At 42.4% G+C, this 20,270-nt stretch overlaps 1 protein-coding gene across 1 annotated transcript in view; it reads right to left on the reverse strand.

The window, feature by feature from the left end:
* CTNND2 (catenin delta 2) overlaps positions 1-20,270 on the reverse strand; it is a 934,064-nt gene that overhangs the window by 243,267 nt on the left and 670,527 nt on the right. The gene's annotated exons all lie outside the window — the stretch shown is intronic.

Here is a 20,270-nt window from a genome sequence, read left to right on the forward strand (position 1 = left end):
CTAGTAACTTTAAAGCTGGTGGTACTAAGCTACATACATCTATAATTTTATACATGCTCATATAGATTGTATAACATTATACAATATGTAGCAACATATATATGTTGATAAATAAGTATGTATTTAAAAGAGAATACAATTCAGAAAGTTCTCCTCCTGTCCTCAAAATGGGGTTAATTTAATTCTTTAAATTATTTTATTCCAATTTAAAATTTGTAACATTAATTTTCTTTTTTCTTACAATCCATCACTTGTGGATTCAAAGGATCTGCCTGTAAGTCTTTTACCTTCCAATAAATAATATAGTCACAGAGATTGAGGAGACTGTTATTTCTTTAAATGAATAATTTCAGCCCAAAGATTTTTTAGTTCTGGGGTGTACCAGATTAAAAGAATGTAACCCAATTATAAATAATAAAATGCTCTGATTTAGTCTATTTGCAGACTTTAGCTCTCAGCAAAGCTTATTAATAAACTCTTTTAAGAAATCTTTCATCTGTAAAATGGCAGGTCGAAAAAAATATCAAGTTTCTTTATTTTCTGTCTTATTTACAGATTTTCTAATTATGCATATAAAAGAATGCCAGCTATATAAATGCCTTGGTTTGCATTTTTAATTATTTAAAAACTTCCCACTGAATTATGTGTGTTACTGCACACAATTTTCCTCCTAGTCTAGAAGGAAGGCAATGGCTACACTCTCAGTTTTAACAGGCTGGGAGATACTAATGAAGCAGGGCCTTAGGGAAGAATTTTTGGTTCTGTTTTGTTTTTAAAGTCTGCACACACAGTAGTTGGAGTCATTATTTCAAAACATGCAAAATCAGATCAAGTCGATCCTTGCTCAAAATCCTCCAGTGATTCTCATCACATTCAGAAGACCATCCACCTCGGCCTTCGGTCCTGAATGGTGCGCCTCTGCCTCCAGCTGTCATCATTGTCACTTGCTCACTTTTGGCTCCAGATGCTCTGGGCATCTGAAAGTTCCTGAGCAGCCTGGCCTGTTTTAACAGGGTCTGCAGATGGCTTCCTTCCCATCATGCACGCAGGTGTCTACTCAACCCAAGTAGCCATCAGGAACAGCATGTTTACCCTCATTTTCCCCTCAGCTCTTGGCCCTCCTTCCCTTCTCTAGATTCCATCTTAGCTCCCATTTACCACCTGACATATCTCATACACTTATTCTTGATTTTCTGCTTCCACCCACACCTAGGAGGATGTAAGCACTCTGCAGGCAGAGATCATACCCGATTTGCTCAATGCTGAATCCCCAGGGCCAATAGGAGTGCCTGGCACCCAGCAGGTGCACCATGCTACCTTTGGATTGAATGCAGGTTTGACCCTGGACTTTGAAATTTTGCAATAAGGCCAGTTTTCACAATCCACCATTTAGGAGAAATGTCACATGTCAAGCAAATCAGCAGTTGAGAACAAAGACTTCTGGAGCACCTGAGAAGATAGCTCAGAGTCTTAGAATATTATGCAACCATGAACATGACACTGGTTCATGTTCATCTAAAAATGTTTTTCTTATAACTTTATCTTTTTAATTTACAAAGTGAGAGAAATTTTCCCGCAAGTAAAAGACAACACTGTGCATAAAATGCTTCTGCACCATGTACACCTGCATCTTGTTTATAGGAGCCAAAGCCGAATACATTAGCTAATTATAGATATGCAGATGTCTTGTTTACCTGAATGCAAAAATATATAAAAGCATGTGAAATAGTGTAGCTCTCAGGCCCCTGGTTGAATATCCAATTTCCATTAGATCAACTTGGATTAAATGGTAAAGAGACAGATAAAAGTCAGAACAATAAGGAAGATTATTCATAATTCAAAATCTTCACATTCTGCTGTCATTCTTCAGGGTTTAAGACACTAAACTGGAAAAATTTAAAATGCAAAATAAATTATCATGCATTGATTCATTTCTTATGGTGTTTCCTGCAGAAAAATTAAATCTAGAGCCTGGAAGGTTAGCAAAAAGGAGAAAGACGTTAGCTTTGGAAACTCTGAGAAATAACATGAATAATTATGAGGTATTTATTAATATAGATATGCTTACAGGGGTGGAAAAATGGCAAATTTAAGTGACAAAGATAAGAAAATTGTGACTTACACTGGAATTTTTGAAAGGAGATTTTCCGAGAGTTGGGACTTGCTCCACATGTGATCAGTGCACTTGCTTTTGAGACCATACAGTCATCAAGGTGGGATGGATGGATATGCTAAAGCCAACCAACTAGTTAAGGGAATAAAGCTCTGTTAGTGGCAAAGAACAGAGAAGCTTATCTGAAGAAACGCAGTTCCACAGAGCAGGAGATAATACAGCATGCTTCAGTCAGAGGTGCAGCTTCCCAGGGTTCCTAAGTGCTGAGAGAAAATTTTCCTCACTCTAATAGGTTGTGGCATTCAGAATGTCTCCATCCCATAAAATGCTCATGTCCTAATTCCTGGAATTTGTGAATATGTGTGTTGCATGGCAAAGGAAATTAAGGATGCAGATGAAATGAAGGCTGTAGTCACCTGCCCTTAAAATAGTCTGTCCTGGATTATCTGTGTGAGCCCAATGTAATCACAAAGTTCTTTTAAATGTGGAAGACGGAGACAGAAGAGTCAGAATCAGAAAGGTGACAGTGTGAGAAAAACTCAATCAGCCATCACTGGCTTTGAAGATCAAAGGGGGCCATGAACCAAGGAGTAGGGGAAGCCTCTAGAAGCTGGAAAAGGCAGGAAAATGGATTCTACCCTAGACCCTCCAGAAAGGAAAAAATCCTGCAACACCTGGCTATTTGGACTTTTGAGTTCCAGAGCTATAAAATAATAAATTTATGTTTCATTAAGCCACTAAATCTGTGTTAATTTGTCACAGCAGTAATAGGAAGCTAATACATAGGTAGACAATCTATTGTCAAGTTAAGTGCTCATGAGTAGCACTTCAGGCTTTGCTGGATAGCAAGGCAGCTGCTTTTATCAGCCCATTTGTGGACCGCAGAGGGTTACTGTCCCCATTCACTTCTGATGTCCAAGTTATGACTAAAGAATTGCCACCAGGGCTTATTCTTTGGCTGATGGATGAGGTACATTTACATCCACTGGCCAAATTTGTCTGATAGAACCAAGGCAATCTCAATATCTGCTCTGTATATAAAAAGGAGCAAGGATAGGGCATTCATTGCTCTTCGTCCATTTTCTTGACTCAGTGGTCAATCCACTGGCCACTGCCCACAAGTCAGTGTTAAATGACTCTCTTCTCAGATACCTTCAATGAGAAAATATAAAAAAATTCGTCCCAGTGTGACAGATTGCCCACTGGATAGTTGACCTTGTCTGCATAAGTAATGAATGGCTCACTATAGCTAGTATCTTTTCAGATGATTCATTTGAAAGAATACAACCTGGCCAACTGGGAAGATGTGCTCTGGAATTTTGGTTTTGGTTTTCAAAAGTGTTCCTCTGCCATCATTTTGTGCTCTTGCCTGCAGGTCCTGTTAACTGTTGGCCTGTTCTGATAAGAATCCTAGATTGGGCCTCTGACTTAACTACAGAAGAGCACCAAGTGTCCGAAAGGATTCAGGGGAAACTGGATTCCGAGGCTTCCTGCTCACGCATGTAGTGGACATCTCTGGTATAACCAAACTTAGGGAGTTCCTAAGCAAATCCCTGCACTTATTCAGAACCTTTCTTGAGGTAGACCCTTTCTTATGACAGAGTTGTCTGACATTCTCCAAGGTCTAACAGGAATTTCAGGCCACAAATGTCCCCTAGGGATGCAAGCAACCCGTACCAGTGCCCAATAGAAAGCCACTAATCATTTTTCAAAAGGCAAATATCTAATGGTAGAGTAGAGTGGTCAATATGTTCAAAACCTTAATGTTGTATTTCTGCTGCCCCTACTAGCTTTTCCCATGAACTCCAATCTCTTTGGGTATTTGTTGCTATTTAGGTAAAGAAGCTTATGGAATTTAGGCATTCAAGGTTGTGCCTGATATCCTTATCCACTGAAGACCCTGAGAACTTTGTGTTGTTCGATACAAACTTTAAGTCAGTTCCTTCCTTCCTTCCTTCCTTACCCTATTTTTCCCTTTCTTTTCTTCCTAATGGGACTTAATAATATCCCCAAATATGAGATATGATTTTTCTAGGATCCAGGGAGTCATACCAAGTGCTATGTTTCTTATTCATGTCAGGGTGGCATCAGGGAAATTTTTTTTTTTTACCAGCTGAGTAATATCCCTGATTCTTCAAATTTCACTGGTGGGGTCACCCCTTATAATTCTGCAGAACTGACAAGCCAGCCTCCGCTTGTCTCATGAGTCATGCTCGTTCCAATGCCGTCAGTCTTCTCTTTGTGAGCCCCTCATCATTCCATCATCAATGTTGTATATCAGAGTGTCTTCTACCATTCGTCAATGTGGGTCCCTTCACAGAAGATGTGGCCATGGGTAAGGGAATTAACATATCCTTGCGTGTGAACTGTTAAAATAGATTGTGTGGTCTCTCAGGCAAAGGCTGATTGAGATTGGCTTTTTCCTAGAAACTGGGATTTTAAAAAAAATTCCAGATCAATGACAGCACTGTAAATCCCTGGTGTCTATCAAGCTTTCTTATTAGCTTGAACTCTACCGGATACTGTCAAAGCCATAGGTGGCACCACTTTATTTATACCTTAATAATCTATAAAGTCAACCCTGAGAAGCTGGCTGCTTTGGTCAAATGAGTCATTGTACAGACTGGTGATGTGATCCAGGAGAACAGTATCTACCTCCTTTGTTAATATAGATATCACTAGCAGCTTCCCAGGAAATCTATCTTGTTTTTGTTACAAGAGTAACCCAGTCCTCCCCACAGGCAGTGGGGTCACCCGGCTGCTCCCCAACCACCTTGCACTATGACTCTTCCCACTTCTGTCTGCTCCTTCAACCATTACATGAATTGCATCAAAATCTTTTTTCAAGATTGCTGTTTCATCTCTTTCTGTGCCCCATCAGGATCTTTCTCAAATAAGTGATGTTAAACATAAGTACTTCAAATTTTCTAGAACCATGCAGGGAAGGCAAGAATATCAATTCTGATTTCTTTTTTCTTCCAAAGTATTTTTCTTATCAGTGAACAAGGACTTATGTGGCAGGCTGAGTAACTCTCCTGCAAAGATGTCCACATCTTAATCCCTGAAACCTGTGAATATATTAAATTACATAGCAAAAGGAACTTTGCTGCTGTGATTCAGGTAAGAAACTTGAGGTGGGAAGATTATTCTTAATTATCTGGGTGGGCTCAGTGTAGTCACAAGTGTCCCTATAAAAAGGAAGAATGAGGGTCAGAGTCAGAGAGAGGAGATGTGAGCATGGAGGCAGAGGGTGGGATGATGAACTTCGAGATAGAGGAAGGGGCCACAAGCCAAGGAATGTGGAGCCTCCAGAAGCTGGAAGACAAGGAAATGGATTCTCCTCTAGAGCCTCCACAGGGAACACAGTCCTGAAAAGACCTTGACTTTAGCCCAGTAGAACTGATTTTAGACTTCTGACCTCTGGAACTATAAAGTAAATTTGTGTCATATTAAGCTCCTAATTTTGTGATAATTTGTTACAGTAGCAACATAAAACTTATGTAATCTACACTTAAGGTCTTCTGGCCAAGTGTTTTTCCATTTCCTTCTTTCATGACTATACAGACACCTCCCTTCCATCAAGCTGCCTTGCCCCTTTTCTGTCCAGTCTCTTTCCATGGCCTGTGACTCCTCATTTTCTCATGGTTCCAAGACTTGCACCAGCTTAACCACAGAAGCCCACAGGCACATTTATGGTAAGTCAGGCAAGAGTGCCTTAACTTCTTCTTAGACATCTTCAGCTAATAATAACACTGAGAAGTATGGGGTCCTCTCAGAGAGGGCTCCCCAAATCACTGTACCATCTTTATTTCAGTCAAATAAATATTTGGTCCCATTTGACTTGGGGCATGACCACAGGTCAATCCAAGGTGACTTCAGCCTTCACTACTGCCACACTTTAGTGGCAATGACAGGGTTGGTGGTAGTACTACTTTTTAAGATAAGTCTCACATACCATGGCTTTTCCCTAGGTCAGAGGGACATAGAGTTGGATTAGAGGCAAACACATTAGGCTGCATAGCTACTACCTGTGCATTAATTTTTATGCCACATAAACCCTGACATTGTTATGCACTGAAGAATATCAGTCTTTGGATCATTTCATCTCGATATCCCTGGTAATAATTTGTACCTGAATCTTTGCTGATATTTATTGGGAAAAAATGCCTAGTTCTTTTGCCCCCAAATCTTCAGTCACTTGTCCATTGCCCTCTGGACATATGAGGGGTCTTCAAAACTTCATGGAAAGATCCATATTATCTTCTAATTCTATTTTTCCATGAACTTTTTGGAAGTATCTAATAACAACAGATGAGACCAAAAGAGGACAGGTTTCTCTTTGAAGAGAACATGCTATCAAGAGGCAAGTTCACTCACCACAAGTGGGATGCCAACATGAGTGCAACGTATATTCAGTTTTCATGTTTTTATATGTCAGATTTTAGTTCCTTGTTATGAGCCTCAGTGATCTCTGCTTGTTGGGGAAGATACAATGGAAGTAATCTTTTCTCTTTGGATTATACTTTCTACACAGTATAATGTTGCAAATCACCCAGAATCAAGGGCACAATGGACATCTTCCACTGAAAGGGTTCCTTCCATTCTACAGATGTAAAGTTGTGCAGTCTCAGACCAAGAACGGTCTGGCCACCACGATGGCTTTACAGAATCATCCCCGTCCCTTTCAATTTCCCCATGTTTGCTCCAAACCATTTTGACAAACACAGCCTGGAGTCTGTGTTTCAATCCCGCACTGGACACCTATGATAACAGTAACAGCAGTTGTGTGTCCCCATGAGACACTGAGAAGCTGGGGTGCTGAACACCAAGCACTGGCCACTAGAGATGTGACCCACGTTCTTCTGCATTGTAGAGCCAAGTTCCTCTGCAAAGTAAAGTAGACAGTGAGGGGTTCAAGACTAAATGGTCCAGCTGCTCTTCCTCAGACAGCTTAGGGGGCTGGATCCCAGAAGCGTTTTGTAGGAGGAGCGAGAGAAGGGAGAGTTGGGCAGCTGGATCCAGTAGCAAAGGTGAGGAAGAATAGCTTGGGATATATCAGAATTATCAACTCGTGACTTGGTCTCCCTTTCAGTCTTGGCCATATGTGGGTGACATGTAAAGTCTGGAAGTAAAAGAGACAGTATCTGACTTTTCTGTTTTTTTACTCATATGAAAAACAGACACGGTAAATCAGGAGTAGTACTGAGGTATCCTCACCACTTTGGGCATGTTTTGGGATTTGAGAAAATCTCTCAAATGAATGGCAGGAGTGATGGTTGATGTAAGGAGGGGATGGTGCCCATTAGGAAGAGCAAGAACTTGGTGACATGCAGTGATGAGGAGTGACATGAATTGTGTCCCCTAAATTTCATGTATTAGTAGCTTGATCTCCACTGTGACTGTTGAGGGTGGGAAACCCTATTATTGTAATTGAAAGGTGGGGCCTTAAAGAGGTGATTAGTTTCTGAGAACCATGACATAGTGAATGGATTAATAATGGTGTTTAGGGGTGTGGCTCTGAAGTCTTTAAAAGGAGAGCAGGTGAGAGTCTCTCTTTCTCTGCCATGTGAGACTCCTGGGTCACTGTCGCTACCACCAAGGCCTTCGCCAAATGTGTTCCCTGGACTTTGGACCTCCCAGGCTCCAAAACTGTAAGCAATACATTTCATTTTCTTACAAAGTGCCAGTTCCATGTATTCTGTTGTAAGCAACAGAAACAGACTAATACAGAGAGTGTTAGCAGGGCTTGCCAGGCCAGGCCAGCAGGTGGCTTGCTTTCTGGCACAGCACTTGCTCCTGTGGGCATCAGACACCCTTTGTGCAGCCATCAACAGCAAGACATGAAGGAAATGGTGTTCCCGAGGCAGAGCTGCCAGGCACATTTCTGAACAGAGATATGTTCCCAGTGACCATAGGAAACCACTGGATGTGGGGGGTGGGGGGCTGTGGCGGGGGGGTGACGAGTTTCTTTATAAGCAGAAAGAGGAAACAGCCAGAGAAACATGAATTCAGACATATCTTTTACTAAAAGAACTTAGATGGAAATTATTCAGCACTGAAATTCCAGAGCCTCCGTCAACAGAAAGGTCTTTCTTCCATGATTTAATTTCATTACCTCTTAGAATAGGGTAGAATTATCCCAGCCTGTGAACAGGGGACCCAGTTCCCACTCTACCTCCCCACCTCCGCCTGGCTTGTCAGCAGGAGCCCTGAGAGCTCCATCTAGAAAGAGGGGCATCTGCCATCTGTGCAAACCACTGTTGTATCATCTCTCTGTAGTATTATTTGTGTCTTCATGACATAAAAGAAAAATGAAGAGTGATATTTATGACGGAAAAGTTTTACTCCTGGTGAGCTTGTCTATCACCTGGGAAGATGGTGAAAATCCCTATAAAGTAGCAAAATTGAGAGTGTGTTTGCATTACATAGAAAAGGACAGGAAACAGCTGGGAGGTGACATTTCCTTCCCTAGTGTGAGAGAAACTGGCTTAAAAGCCATAGGCAATGGCTATAGAACAGTAGTTAGTTTAAGCAGAATTAAATGAAGGGAGCACCAGGCAGTCAGAGGTACGAGCCGCTTCCTTGGGATTTAAGGGTCATGCAGATAGGAGTTTCCACTCCTCACATCTTTTTATTTTCCGGCCTCCTGGAATCCAGTCTCTGCTCCTCCCCTCCCCCTGGCCCCACTTCATTCAGTCCATACATGGAGTCTCACTGCTCACCCCCCCCTCCAAACAAGGACACCGTCCCCATCTCTTTGCACCTTTTCATTTGTCTTCACTTTCCTTGAACTCCTGCCCCAAATGACAGATTTCATCCCTGTGGTAGGTGGCAAGGATGGCCCTTCCCCACTCCCACTCCAAAGCCCATAAGGAAGCTGTGTGGGGAACATGCCCTTCGATGCGGTAGAGTTCTGGGATGAGTCCCCAGCATTCCTACCGGAACCCATGAGTACAACCCATTCCTGCCTGTCCCCATGAGTACACAGAGATTAGGACACTTCGGTATTATTCAACCACTGCTACAGTTTCACCCACAGTTCAGAAACATTTTAGCTTAACAAGGCTTTTATGAGCAGTTGTAGGAGCCTGGTCTCCTTACATATCATTGTTACCAGGGAAAATACATTTCGACCATAAGATTCTTTTTTTCAAACAGTCTTTGGAAATTAAAGACAACTTTGTATAGATCCACAGAAAATACAGAAATCATCCCATACACATAATTAAATAGAAATAACAAAAGAGTTCATGCCTACACAGTATTTTACTTGTTATTCAAGAGCATATTAATTAAGAAGGATCATAAGTGCAGAAGAGCAATTCGCATTTTGAAGAGCTCTTGGCAAAATAGATTTTTTTTTTCTTTTACTTACATTTGGGTTTTAGTTAAAAAGTACACTGGGGCTACCAATCCAGAATAGTCATCATATAATAATCACCTGTAGCTTTTCTCAAAACATTTGCAAAGCATTTGTAATGATGAAGTGTACCTGATAGGGAAGAGGTATGACAAAGCACCTGTGGCATAGTTTTGGTACAAAGACACATGTCTTCCAGTCAGAATCTGATACTGAACGAGTGAAATGTGGCTGAGCCAGAAATCTGCATACACTTAAACTAAGTCCACTGAGGCTCTTGTATAGGTCAGGGTGGCTCTTGCCCTCAATGGTGTTAAACATTTCCAAGATGGCACACGCGGGGGCCCAGAGAGCAGTCAGTATGCATCTGCAGTGCTACCAGGTTGAGGAGTTCTGAGTCTTTATTTATTTATTTTTTAAAAAGATGACCGGTAAGGGGATCTTAACCCTTTTCTTGGTGTTGTCAGCACCACGCTCAGCCAGTGAGCTAACCGGCTGTCCCTATAAAGGATCCGAACCCATGGCCTTGGTGTTATCAGCACCGTACTCTCCCGAGTGAGCCATGGGCCAGCCCATGAGTCTTTAGATTTAGAGTGAAATGCAACAATACCTTGGTAAAGTTGAAAAAGTGGTCAGCAGTTCAAAAGGGTTAAATCCAAGATCAGTTAACAAGGATGGATTAATGAAACAAAGACTGCAGAGATACAGGAAAGCTCAGAACTGCAGTGACATCACAGACAGGAGAAGGGCGCCTCCTAATCTACACAAGGACATAACATGATAGGGCGCCTTCTTCTGTTCTTTCTAACAGTATTTTTTGTGCCAGGAAAACCTGGAAAATGTTTGGAAGATGACTAAGAAACAAGATGCCTCTTCCTTGGTTCAGCGATTTAGAGATTTTTCACCTGGCAACAAAGCCTCAGGGTGGTGAGTGAAAAGCAAAAAGGAGCAAAGTGTCACCAGTAGGAGAGAGGCCGAAGTTTTTCGGCCACTTCTAAAGACTAAAGAAAAAGAAATGATCGAAATAGCAGCTGAAGAGGGCCGGACCATGGCTCACTCGGGAGAGTACGGTGCTGATAACACCAAGGCCCCGGGTTCGGATCCCATATACGGATGGCCAGTTCGCTCACTGGCTGAGCGTGGTGCTCACGAAATAGCAGCTGAAGAAGTTCAGGTTGGATATAAAGTTGGACTCTGACTCTGAAGGAGGCACTAGTCTTTCAGGTATTGGTCCTCTTTTCTAAAATAGGACACCGGGGATCTCCTTCAGAAATGACAACACAGCATGAGGAGAAATCTCTAGGTGAGAGCCGGGTTCTCCACCTGTGGCACAAATATGAGTGGACTGACATTTAGACAAGTCGTTTCTTTCTTTTGCTTATTATTGGAAAGACTACAGACTACTGATAGATAAAAAGAAGACGCAGTAAAACAGGAGGGAAGGAAGGCTCAAAGTCATGAAGTTAAAATAAACCCAAGTGAGATTTGGCAAACCCAGCAAAGAAACTTCACGGAGTTTAGAAAAATACCTGCTGTGTCACTGTTCCCAAGTCCTGACCAGTTTCAGAGATGGCTCTCTGACTCGTCTCTGCATTGCACAGAGAACCTTGTGCACCTGGTGGTTTCAATCAGCAGCCTCGTCTCACTGCAAGGCAGCTAAATTCCATCACAACATCGGTCTCATTCCTTAACTTTCATTCACTTTTGGTTATTAAAATGGGCTCATTCCAGTTACAAGGACTCGGGCCCACCCATTTCACAACGCCCACCCTCGCCTGCTCCCCACCTCCAGCATCCCACCCTCGTCCTTCCCCCGTTCCCTCTCTTTTGCTAGTAAGTGTGGGAGAGAGAAGGAAGAGGTGTTTCCTTATAAAAAGGCAGGCCACGAGGCCACCGTCTCTGTCCTATGGGTCATCTCTGTGGAGCAGGCTCACGGGCTGCAGAAGTGGTCGGCCAGGTGGCTGGAGGTCCTGCTGCTCTGCAACTTCTGATGCCCACTCCTTGCTTTAGCCCTTGCTGTCCTCGTCCTGCAGGAATACGTCTGAACCCCCAACACTGCCAGTCTCGTCTCTCCTGTGATCCTGCCATAGTCTGTCTTCCTCAAAAGGACCTTAAACTTGAGGGATTTGGTCCTTGCTCATCAGGGCTGACTGTGCCCCTTTGTTACCTCTCCCCGTGCTCTGCCAGCACAAGGCAAGCCACCGGCCCAAAAGCTGAGCTGCCAGCCAGATGGGGGAGATGTCAGCCTTCCTCTTTTGCTGTCTCCTACAAATTTTCAGGGCTGTTCCGATCCTTATGTCCAATCTTCCCCAGTGTGGTTTCATTTTTCCTCTTAGTTCTCCTGTTAAACTTCTTGATGGAAAAGGTAAACCAGCTAAGGTCGCTCTGCCCCTAGACAGACTAGATCTTCTATCAAGACTGGGCCCTTTTTGAACTTGGTCCTGATAATCATTCACTTATTTTCTAATGGGATGCTGTATCTGCAAAGTCTCTATTCAGTGACCTCTGGGGCCAGAGGAAGCTTTCATTTGTCACCTCACACAGAACTGTCACCCTGATATCTGATGCTTCTCTGACATTTGGGAGGATAAGCCCTCAGTCTCATTAGCCCTTGGGGAAAATGGCCAAGGCCAGGGCAGCCTCTGGATAGCTAAGGAATGCTCTGACCAGCTCAGGTTCAGGAAGGAAAGGGAGAGAGAATAGCTAAAAGGGGCAGAAGGAGACAGAGGGCAGAGAGGCACAGGAGCAAACCGTGGAAGAGAGAAGCCTAAGGCAGGGAGTGGCAGCATACCACCTGGCCCCAGGCCCCTTGCCATTTCCTCAGTGTCCCCTATATTTAAGTAACAAATGCCACCTTGTCCCCACCACTTGATGTCTCTGGATGCCTTTATCTCTGCTCCTGTCTCCATACTCCAAAAGACCGTGATTCTGCCTTATTCTCCAAGTTGATAGTTACCTCGTGGGATCATACCTGTCCTGTTTGGTTGTAATTCTGTCCCAGCCTGTAGGCAATATCACCTACTTATTCCCTCCTCTGCTCAGGATGATTCGTGGCCCCTTCTGCTTGAAGCTCGGCCAATAACTCTTGATTCTGCCTCTTGCATCATCCTTCACGTGTAAAGGACCAAGCCTTCACGAAAATGAAAAAACATACTGGGCATCATCCTCGTGCACTCAGTGTTAGCTCCAGGCTGTGACAGTGCTCACCGTGGGTCACATGTCATCTCTCCTGCATTCATAAAGGTCCTTGCTCCCAAGAGGCTCTAAGTTCTCTGTAGAGCTAACTCCTCCTCCTCCTAGACCTAAGACTCCGGCCCTCATCACGTCCCTTGCTCTCTTCCGCTCTTGGCCTGATTGTATTGAAACATGACAAGATCACCTGTGTCTTTATAATAACTCTGTTTGTAAAGCCACCGCCTTCCTCCTTTTTCTTTATGCAGAACTAACTTGCTACTTGTCACCCAGCTGTCTCCTGCATGGCTACTACTACTTTCTGGACTGGTGCCTGAACTCTTTACTACAGTGATGTTCTGGAAGGTTCTTGGTGAAAGCCCCTCCAACTCCTTCCAGTTACTGAGATCTCTTGTTTCTGAGTCTCTCCTTTACACCAGAGCCCTTTCAAATAACAGCCTCCACATCCCCCCCAAATCACCCACGTATCCTTCAGATCCAAGAAGCCGCTTTGCTTTTACCACACTTTCTCAGTCACTTGGGGATCACTGCAAGAGGCTACCCTAGGTTACCTGGCTTCCCTTTCTGGCTTCTTCTCAGAAGCTCACCTTTTTGCATTTCCTGGGCAATCCTCCCTATTTCATTTATCCATTCACCTTCTCCTTCAGAGCTTCAATCCATCTGCTTTCGTACCACAAAAGATTCCCAAGTCTCTCTCAGCATTCTTTCTTAAGATGTGTTACTTTCCAAACCACCCTGCCAAAAAGCACGCCCTGCTTTCCCTCCTCCGAGGATAAGACGTTGGTCTGCACACTGGTGTATGTGATCCAGCCCTGGACACTCACCTTCTCATCTCACCTTTGTCCCTTGCCTCCTCACTTGCAGGGTTCCAGCCACACTCCTTGTTACTCCTTGTTGTGGGTTGAATATTGTCTCCCCCAAAAGATACACTGAACCCCTAACCCCTGGTACCCGTGAATATGAACTTATTTGGAAAAAGCATCTTCTAGATGTCATCATGTTAAGAACACATCATTAGGGTGGGTCCTAATCCAGTATGACAGATGGCCTTATAAAAGGAGAAAAGGTACAGAAATTGACTCACAGGGAGGAGAATGCAGTGTAAAGATGAGGCAGAGACCAAAGCAATGCACCCAGAATCCAAGGGATGCTGAGGACTGGTAGCTGCCACCAGAAGCTGGGCAGAGGCCAGGAAGAATTCCACCCAGAGCTGCAGAAGGAGCACGGCCCTGTGGATCCATTGATCTCGGACTCCCAGCCTCCAGGACAGTGAGGGAATACATTTCTGCTGTTTTAAGTTTGTGGTACTTGGTTACCGCAGACCCAGGAAGCTAACCCACTCCTGGAGCACAGACAGGCCCATCCCTAACCCCCAGCTTGGCTTGTCTGTTTGCTTTTTGCAGGGGACAATCCTCCTTCCTGGAATTAACCCTACGACTCCCTCTCTGGCCGCTTTTGGGCTCCTCTCCAATGCTGCTTCTCAGAAATGACTTCCCTGACCACGTTTACAGGACAGCAGCTGCCCCTCTCCCTGCCCCCCTCCCATCACTGCGTTTTGTTTTCTCCACGGCAGCATCGCCACCTGAAATACGACGGATCTATGTCTGTGTGTGTTTGCTGTTGCTTCCCCTACCCATCTGGGTCAGTTTTGCTCACTGCTGGATCACCGTGGCCCGAAGCAGAGCCTGGAACTTTAAAGCTGCTCAATGAATGTGTGTTGAATGAATATGTGAATCAATTCCACTTGCGCATAATACCGGCATCTTGAGTATTTGGATCTATGTGTTCTTTTATGTCGGCATGTGCGAATGGTTGATTCTGACTTCCTCAAGGGAAGCTACCTGTTTAAACACAAGTAGCACAGAGCCACACCCAACGCATGCTTTCAACTCCCCTTAGCCGACAATGACAGATTCCAAAATGTGAAGGATGAACAATTCAAGTAAAGCAGATAAGCAAGTAAAAGCAGGTAAATGCACATAAATATTCTGTTTTGTAAGCTATGAGACTGGTTTTACAACTAACTGTTAGGAAGAGATTTCCTTCATTAATATTTGCAACATGTACTAACAATACCTCGCCATCCTTAACCGCTTGCTCATGCTGGCAGTCAGCGTGTGTTCTCCCTGCAGTGACATCAAGCTCCATGCTGGTTAGAATCCAGGAGAGAGACTGAGGCTCAGAGAGGTAGAGCAACTTGCTCAAGCTTACAGAGCTAGAAAGTAATTCAGCAGCCAGGGGTCCAATGCAGGCAGCCTGGCTCCAGGGCCCTCACCATAAGCTCAACAGTACATTGTCTACTGATACTTAGTAACTAAATGCAGGCTCTTTTTCAAAAAATGTGGAACAATTTATGATGAAGGAATGAGAAAAAATGATTCAAAGGTAATCAAGTGAAAAGATGAGTAGTACCTTCTCTTAAACTATATGAGGTAGAAAGAACCAAGAATAAAATAAAATTACGAAGCACTTGAAGTGTAGTAGACAGGAACAAGTTGCAACTTTTTTTTAACATATGAGATGTTCTAAATTGGCCTGAATGGGGGAAGGAAAAAGCATGCATATTTTTATAAACAGAAATCAATTTCTACATTACAGTTAAAGAGAGATAATGCCAATTTGGAAAAAAAAAATTAGTACAGATGATGCAAATACATTGAAACTATATGGACTCATACACAAAGACACCCACACAAAGAGAAAACTCTGAAGGACTGATATCCTTAAATATGAGCCCTCTTCTACGTTACATTTTTAGATTATATTTTTCCAGCAACTTCTGATTTAAAATTCAGTGCAGCCATCACTGTAGGAAGCAGGCAGCTTTTCCTGCCTCCACAAGGCTGGGGTGTAAGCACTTTGTAAGTACCCGCCCAGGCTGTGGATTTACCTTTCTGTTGTGTGTAACACATGGTATTATAATGCCCTGTTTACATATTATCTATCCAGGAGGCTGCAGATTCCTTAACGGTAGGATCTACACATTATTAATATTTGGATCCCCTACTAACACAAAACAGGCTATCAATAAACTCTTTTTTCCTCACTAGAATTGAAAATTCCATTTCTTTAGAAACCAAAATGCTGTATAGGAGTTAGAATGATAAGATAATGGGAAAGAGGTTTGCTGGAAGTTAGAAAAATAAAATCAGTATTGCTTTCTTAAGAGCAGTATTTCTTATCTTGGAACTGTGATAAGTTTGATCTTTAAACACCTCAGTTGTATATTTGATAGATGAAGCTAATTTTTCACATAACGAGAAGCAATCAAAACCCTAAATTAAATCTTCATCAGGGGTGGTCACCGGCAATTTCTCACAAAGAAATGTACACCCATCAATCCTTCTCACATATAATGCTGTATAATAAAGTTGGGTTTTTTTTAAAAGGTATGTTTAAGTGAATGATCCTGTGTTTAAAGGAAGATACATTTTAAAGTTATTTAAACATTTAAAATTTTTGTTAATTTAAATTTTTATTAAATGTAATCAATTTATTAATTTATAATAAAATATTTTAAAATTAAAAAATTCAAAACTAATCTCTTTGTCACTTGAAAATATGAAATAGTTTTTAACCTCTAGGAGACGTGCTACCTTGAATGCCACCATATAGTGAACACATGCATATATATGCTCCTGCTTGCATAAGACTGCACAGTTGTAAACAGGGTGTGCTACCTGCGTGGTCACTCTAGCGTGTGCATAAGAAGAAATGGGGAAAATGCAGGAAGGTGGAACATAAATAAACTGATATCTTTACTACCCACGAAAGGCAAATCAATAGGATATTCTTAATATTCTTAACTGAGGAGGAGTTCCCAGAAAGAATGAAGGAAGGATTTATGAAAAATACTCAGAACTTACTGATATTTAGGCACCTCTTAAAAGATGCCTGTAGACCATACACCTAAGCAAGCTTCCAAGCCTAATAATTCCTCTGTCTAAAGCTCAGTTGACTGTAAGATTCCCAACCATTTAGGAGACAGCATAGATAACAGACATAATTCAAATATTACTGACATTCGTCCATGCCAATCATGCTTCTTCCCTTTAAAGCAGGAGGGCTCACATATATATCACCTATTCATTAGCCTGTAAAAATGAACTGCACCAACACGTGGTGTGTTTGCAGCAATAATACAGACCCTTTCTCTCTCTCTTTTTTTTTTTGGTGGCTGGCCAGTATGGGGATTTGAACTTGTGACCTTGGTGTTATAAGGCTGTGCTGTAACCAACTGAGCTAACCAGCCAGCCCCCAGACCCTCTCTTTACTCTTTCCTCCTCCACCCTCTTTAAATTTTCAACTGCCTTTCTTCTGATCTTACCTCAATTTAGCTCTGAATTATTATTGCCTATGTGATATCTTCCTGTCTCAATTTTTGGACACTCACTGATATTCAAAGTGTTTACAATTAAATGTCCTCCCCTGGGTCAGGGCACCCGCTGGAATGCACACTCTAAGTGAGTCACCAGAGGCTGTGGAGCTGGACCCCCCCCACCCCAGGCCTCTACCCTCAATTCCTACTCACTGCTGGGAGGGGAACCAGGAGACTGTCTCAAATCCAAGTTCACGAGACCAGTAGGAAAAGTTAGGGACAGGGCTTTCGTTTTCTGATTTATGGAAGCAATTTTTCAACTTTGTACCTATAAAATCCAGCATCATTTGGAACAAAACTGAATTTCTGGGCTTCATTTTATGAAGACTATACAAAGCTCTGTAATAAGGAATGAGAGAGGCATGATTTATGACCCTCACGTATAGGAGATCTAATTCTGCCTTTTGCTCAATGGCCTAGCCGTTGTGCGAGCAAAGCCCATGCCAATGATGAAATGCAGACTGAAGGGCTAAATCAGTTCAATAAAACGCAAGAGGAAGACGAGAGGACTGAGCAAATTTGGAAAAGCCAGTGCCTGAGAGATTAGTATTTGGACAACAGGTAATTATAAAAATCAATACCTATATATGAAAACATGACAGGCAGCCATCCGTCACAAAGCGAGAAGTAATTACTAATAGTTTGGACTCTGAGTTAGGATGAGAGAACAAAATAGGTCTGTGCAGAATCCTTATGAGTTTACACGTCTGTGTGTGTGTGTGTTGTGTGTGTGTGTGTGTTGTGTGTGTGTGGGGAGGGTTGCACACACTTGCAAATGCACAGCTCCCTATGTGGCTTCAGGGGAGAGAAAGAGGGAAGCTCTGGACCGTTCCCTTTGTATTTGGTTTAGGCCTTTTGTACTTTCCCTGCTCTTTGAGCTGACATTTACTAACCTGATCTCATTTTGTCAACTGAGTGACAGACTGTGCCTCCGTCCTATGTCACCCTTCCCCTCCTTCCATTCCAGCTTCACAGGCGCCAGGGGAACATTACCCTGGGACCCAGCAGTCTAGGCAGTGGAGTGGAGGACAGTCATTGATAATATGAACCTAAGTCCCAGCTCTGGGAGGACACTCCAAATAGCAAGAGGTGACATAGGCAACCTCAAGAGCACTCCGGCAAAATGAAACAATAGGCACATGTACACATATGCACACATGCACATACACACATACACATGCAGACATATACATACATACCACAGAAGATAAAACTAACTTTAGTGTCTTAACTATGCTCCTGGCCAAAAGAATGTGAATGAGTGTATATTTCACCACTAAGCAGTTTGCATACATTGAGTTGCTTAATCCCTATGAAGACCCTGTAAAGAAGATATTAGCATCTCTATTTTAAAGATAAGAAATGACGCTTCTGAGGACATCATCAACACCTTGTTCCAGGTGACAGAGGTGGTAAGCAGGGAAGCCGGCACTGGAAACTGCATCTGTCCAACATGATGTATGTTCTGACCACCCTGTCACTGCCTGGCCTCCTTCTGATCAGGGGACTGGGGTAGCTCTGATGTAGCCACAAAGAAGTCTATAGCACACTGTTCATTAGCATCACTATTGAGAGGCCTCAAGGCCAGTCCATGGAGCATGTCCACAGAGCCAATCACCCTCTTTGTGTGTGGGTGATGTCAGCAGTCTCAATGAATGTTAGAACCAAATTGTGGGTGGGAGTTCATCCTACTTTTTGGAAGGCACCACAACACTCCTGAATCAACTTCATGCCAATGATGAAATGAAATGTTTTCATGACCTTTAGAGAAACCCTCGAAGTCGTAATCTTCTAAACATGATGGTATGTGATCCCCTAATCAGAAATCTGTCCTTCATTTTGCATGACCATTTTGCTTTCTATTTAAAACAGAGAATGACTAAGATAACTACCATTAGGTACAGGAATCACATAATTTTAATGTGTTTTTAGGTCGTTTTAACAGTTGGTATTTTTTCACATTTTAGATTCATCTTAGATGGAAGATATTTTTCTTTATATAAACTTTGGCAGTATTGACACTTGGGTCTGGATAATTATACGTTATGGGGGCTACCCTGTGATTGTAGGGCATTTTGCAGCAACCCTCAGCTCTACCCACTAGATGCTATTGGCACCACAACTCCCTCCAGATATGACAACCATAAATGTCTCCAGATGTCAAATGTACCTGAGGGACAAAATCACACCTGGTTGAGAACAACTGCTGTATATTCATTCCCCAAAGAAATATGACTTTTCTGATAAGAATGAGCATGGACCAAGTTTTCTAGTCTCAGTGCAGGAGAGATGAAAAAAAAAAATAAAAGATGAAAAGCTGCTAGGCTATATACGACCCAATGCAAGCAAGCAAAATCTATAATAAATTGCAATTATATCTTCAACTCTCTTCTTTCCAGTCTTAAACTAATTTAGGCTCATACTCAAAATTGCTTACATGCTATGGAGATGACTCATTATAGTTTATGAAATCTTTTTTAAAAATTTGATTGCTCAGCTGATTGTATGCAAATGTTTGTCCCTTGCCTAAAAAAATCAGTTAGCTGTGGTGACCACTGTGATTTTACAGAAACATTGCCCACAGCAATGCATGCACTTTAGAGTGTTCCAAGCACACAAACTATATTAACAATTGTATACATGATGGACACAGACAACAGTATCTTTAACGGAACACTCTTATCAATATTATGTCCACTACTACCTTTGTAAATGGCTCAAAACACTTGGTTATAACTCAAAGCCAGTTTACTGCCTAAAGTCCCCACCTTATCAATGAGTTTTCCCAGAAGGACAGGCCATAGCACGCACAGGTTGAGCATCTCTAAGCCTAATGTCTGTAATCCAGAATGCTCCAAAATAATGAACCTTTCTCAGCACTGACAGGATGCTACAAGGTGAAAATTTCGCACAAGTACTTAACACAAATTTTGTTTCATGCACAAAATTATGAGAAATATTGTATGAAACTACCTCCAGGCAATGTGTAGAAGGTATATATGAAACATAAGCGAATTTCATGTTTAGAGTTGGGGGTCCCATCCCCAAACCATCTCATTTTATATATATGAAAATATTCCAAAATCTGAAAAAATCTAAAATGCAAAACACTTCTGTCCCAAGCATTTTGGATGAGAAATACTCAACCTATATTGACCACAAATTCTGTTGTAATTTGAGGAGATAACAATAGATGGATTTTTTTTTTTTTTTTAGGATTTCTCCTA

The sequence above is a fragment of the Cynocephalus volans genome, chromosome 2 (genome assembly GCF_027409185.1).
Source record: "Cynocephalus volans isolate mCynVol1 chromosome 2, mCynVol1.pri, whole genome shotgun sequence".
Lineage (NCBI taxonomy): Eukaryota > Metazoa > Chordata > Mammalia > Dermoptera > Cynocephalidae > Cynocephalus > Cynocephalus volans.